Source organism: Babylonia areolata, chromosome 24 (assembly GCF_041734735.1).
Source record: "Babylonia areolata isolate BAREFJ2019XMU chromosome 24, ASM4173473v1, whole genome shotgun sequence".
In the NCBI taxonomy this organism is placed as follows: Eukaryota; Metazoa; Mollusca; class Gastropoda; order Neogastropoda; family Buccinidae; genus Babylonia; species Babylonia areolata.
The window spans coordinates 46,998,960-47,003,959 of record NC_134899.1 but is presented as its reverse complement, the minus strand read 5'-3'; positions in this window follow the sequence as shown (position 1 = coordinate 47,003,959).

Genomic DNA, 5,000 nt, shown 5'->3' with positions numbered 1-5,000 from the left:
TTTAAAATTTAAAAAAGAAAAGTAGTTTTCGGCAATTTATCATTTTTTTTCATTTTTTTTCAAGCAGTCCTAGACATAGCGCGGAAACTACGGTAATGAGACAACGAGCGTTGTCTGTACGTGGGTGTCTTATGTGTCTCACAGAAAACCATAACTTGCACTGAAAGAGGTGAAGTAGGGGAAATGCTCTGAAACACACACACACACACACACACACACACACACACACACATATATATATATATAAATACATGTGTGTGTGTGTGTGTGTGTGTTGGGTGTGTGTGTGTGTGTGTGAAGCAGAGAGAGAGAGAGAGAGAGAGAGAGAGAGAGAGAGAGAGAGAGAAAGAGAGGGCATGTAGATCCATTGTAATCAGAAATGAAATAATGGACTGGTCAATACAATATCACATGAATTAGCATTTCATGTATGTATTGGCAGCAAAATCAGCGAATTTCTTGTCTGGAAACATTTGCATTGGTTGAGCTATGTTCTGTTTATTCACATTTTGTGATATCAAGCAACAGAAAGGGCACGCATGAAAAGATACAAACGTGCCAGAACAAAGCTCGATTTGTTACACCCGCAACTGAAAGTGTTAAGAAAGTTCGGCTGATGTTTTCTCTTCCCAGTTTGACCAGCAGTTCATGGCGCCCCCCGTCCCCTCTTCCCCTGCTCACAATGTGGGGGGACAGGCGGATGAGGAACATGAAGACTGGACCAACTTCCTAGCCAGGCGGTTTGCTCCCTTGCCCCCCCCCCCCCCCACTCCCCTCCGGTGCGCTCTGCACAGTAAGGCGAACGCTGCCTGTGATCTTTGATGTTCACGATGTACCTGTGTACATCTGCCTGGCTGGGATGATAGAAAATGGGCACTGGTCCATTAACTGGCTCAGTTGAAGCTTTCCATGCCTTTTGCTTCTTGTAAGGCCGACATACATGTGAAAACATTGAAGGGGTTGTGATAGGTGTAGGGTGGGGGGTATCTCAAAGGCATGGTTGATCCTTCCAAACTGAAACTTTGGAGAGAACTGATTTTGGATACAGACGACAATAAAAAACCCCAATAGACTTGACACCCAGACAGGCTATTTTTAGACTGACACTGATTCACAGATGCGAACACCTGGTAGCTGACATGAACATGATGAAGGTCACATTGCACCGCTCTGATACTGGATTTTTTGACATGCAGTTTTGAATTTGACAATACTCGCATAATTTGCATCCGACCTTTTAGATATTTTGCAGACTTGTTGATGATACCCTAAGGTTATTGTGTAAAAATTTCCAATGAATTCGGTTTCTCTATCACTGAGAAAATACTTGTCAAATAGTAGTTCACTTTTTGGGGGACACCCGATATATACACACAGACAGGCAGATTGAGAGACTGACAGAGAGATAGAAAGAGTGGTATGGAGAGGGCAGCGTGATGGCTGATAAATCAAGACTAAGTAAAACAAATATATAAAATAACAAAATAGCTGTTATCGTGATAATGGAAACAACATGTATTTTAACAAATCTCAACGGACCCTACATCAGTGTCACTTGACACATACCATCCCTCTCCCAGCAGCAGATAACTACAATCTGTTAGAGATGGTCTTCCATTGAGAAACAAATCCAGCACGGTATCCATTATATTTTGGATCTGCACCCATTAGGCATAGATAATGAATAACAAAATCTGGCTTCATGTAATGGGGGAATCGTGGACTGACTGAATATAGTGAAGTTGTACTGATAAAGTTTGTGTAACTTCCACAACTCTATGGACTTTTTCATGTAAACTTAGCGCTGAGCATGCGCATCACAGTATCAGCCGATCAATAGCAGAAGTTCAGTCACCACTAAGATGATCACAGAAGAAAAGTGCAATACAAACATGTTTGTGCATGTTCCTAAATTGAAGGGGCATCATACTGTCTCATTCTGTAGACTTGTGAACCATTGCAATTCAGTGTGTTCAAAGGGCCGACAATGTTGATGTTCGCTCTGAGTCGTGTTCTCATGCCGGATTCTGCCCTGTTTAAAGTCATTACATTTGTGGCTCCCGATGTCAGCTGGAATATTTCCACATTGCTCTTGCTGCCAACCGTTCATTTGACGTTTGATGTCGATCTTGCAATTGATTCCAGTGGATTTATTTGATTTATCTTTTTGGTTTTGACCTTGTATCATTTCCACAACGTTGCCGTTAACAGTGCAGGCAGACTATCGTCCCCACGCCACGCCTCAAGTACACCGTGTGTTTTATCAAGCAGGGCATGTCGCCGTTGATTTGAACATGACTTTGGCCGTTCATTTCTGTCACCCAGCGAGAACATGAGAATGATGAGATGGCGGGAAGACAGTGTGCTCTGTGCTGTCCGTCTGACCTGACCTCAGTGTGCTGACGTGGTAAACATTGCCACATCAGTTAGCGCACTGGACACTGGTTCCACTGCAACACTCCAAAGCATCGTTATATTCAAAGCAGTCGGGACTGTATCGTCGATCCATTGATACAGTGTAGTGAATACCGTCGAACTACGGAAAAAACATTACACGACCCTTCTGTAAATATACTGACACTGCTCCTTGCTCTTGACCAGCAGTCACTGAATTGTTGGCATGACCTCTGCCCCTGTCAGTCATTCTGACGACACATGTAGACCCCTGGCAAGATTGCTGCCAAGAAACACCACAGCTAACCCAGCCACTTTCTCAACCGACATCTATCTATCGATTGATCTATCGTTATCGATAGATAGGTAGGCAGATAGACAGACAGACAGAGATTGATAGATAGATAGGTAGGCAGATAGACAGACAGAGATTGATAGATAGATAGGTAGGCAGATAGACAGACAGAGATTGATAGATAGATAGGTAGGCAGATAGACAGACAGACAGAGATTGATAGACAGATAGGTAGGCAGATAGACAGACAGACAAACAGACAGAAAGAGAGATAATTGAAGACAGAGAGAGGCAGATACAAAGGCGAAGAGAGACACACCGACTGAAGCGAGAGTGGAGGCTGTGGGAGGGGCAGTTTATGCAACTTGTCATCAGTCTTCTTGGCAGCTTATCATAGTACACAGTAACAGTCTACATTTAACTGACTACAACTCACTCTAAGTAGCAACAGCAACAACACTAACTGGTAATCACCGCCACCGACAACAACAGAATTGATAAATCACTAGTCTCATACATAGGTGTAACAAAGATTGAGAAACCGGAGTAATTAAGGTCAAGGCAATCATAATCATTATCATGAAGATGCACATATGGTGGCCTTTTACAAGCTTCCGTCAGTTTATCAACTGGTCATTCCGTTTTCAGGCCAATCATCGTCGAGAAAGGAAGCCGTATAAGTATTCACAGGACTTCTTCGACATACATGTAGACAGACAGCAGAGAGTGAAAGAGACATGTGGGGAGAGAGAGAGAGAAGAGAGGGAAGGGAGAGAGAGAGAGAGAGGGAGGGAGGGGTGAGAGAAAGAGAAAGAAGAGAAGCAGAGACAGCAGAGAGGGTGAGGCGTTGTATGGTGGACTGGCAAACAGATCAATGTTTTGGTTCGGTGAGATGGTGAAAATGGGGCAAGTGAACAGTAGGATGGAGGAAAAGGGGTATGAAACACACACACACACACACACACACACACACACACACACACACACACATCAACACCCCCGTTGCACCACTACTGTAGATATAAAAGTGCATATACGCGCTCGGAGAAGCAATTAAAACAACCATTGTAGAATAAGACATAGGGAATACAATGAAAACAAATCAACAAAAGGTGAAAGTTATGCTATCTTTAGATAATGTCATCGACTTTAAGATCATTTCATCGGTGATCATTCAGCATCTATCACTCCCAGGGGGAATATCATAAAGCTCAGCAAAACAAGATTAAAATCCAAACAGGAGTAGCAAATATAGGACGCATGCTAATAGAACTATCGGAGGACTGGCAAAAAAATTCTTGCATTAACATATCGTACAAATCGATATACATATATATATATATATATATGAGTGTGATTTGGTGCGGGAGGGCATATGTGTACACACACACACACACACACACACACACACACATATATATATATATATATATATATATATATATGTGTGTGTGTGTGTGTGTGTGTGTGTGTGTCTGTGTGTGTTTGCATATATATATATATATATATATATATATATATATATATATATATATATATATATATATTCATGTATATTCAGAGGGCATTATTATGATATAAATCAAGTCGATTTGTTTGTACACGCATTTCCTGGCCGAAGAAAAAAGTATATGTATAAATATAAAGACGAGAAACCCATTCATGTTACAAATATGAAAAAAGTCTGCTGCAAATGCCCAAGCACTACACAGTATTTGCACACCTCTTTCATCTTTTTCTCAAGTGTAATATGGGGCAAGTGTTTAACGGACATGTGTAAGATGGGGTGTCAATGAACACACGAACAAAGCAAAGCGAAATATCATTTCGGACTGAGTAGTTGATCAACACCTGGATGTGTGAAGCTCTAAACCCGGGGTAAAAACACGAGCAGACACGGAGTCAAGTGCGCATCACGTGACAGTCATGTGCGCATAAAAAAATATGTAACCTGTGCAAATGTCCCCCACTCACTTTATCCTAAACGACTGCGTGATTATCATTTATGTTAAGAACACACACACACACACACACACACACACCCCAACCCCAAACCTGCGGGAATGACATTTAAAAAAAATACTATTCGCGTGACTAACTTTCACGCTGAGTTTGAACATCTGTTAAAAAACTGTCACGAAAAAAGACGTTGACAAGCAAGCCTTCCTTTCAGTTCAGCATATCCACACAAAAGTTACCTATTGAGCTGTGTTTGTAGCAGCAGGAGGTTGTCCAACATTCTGGCTTCAGTCCACGTCTTTTGTATCGAACATAAACATCTTCTTATGTTGAAAATTAAAAACAACAACAA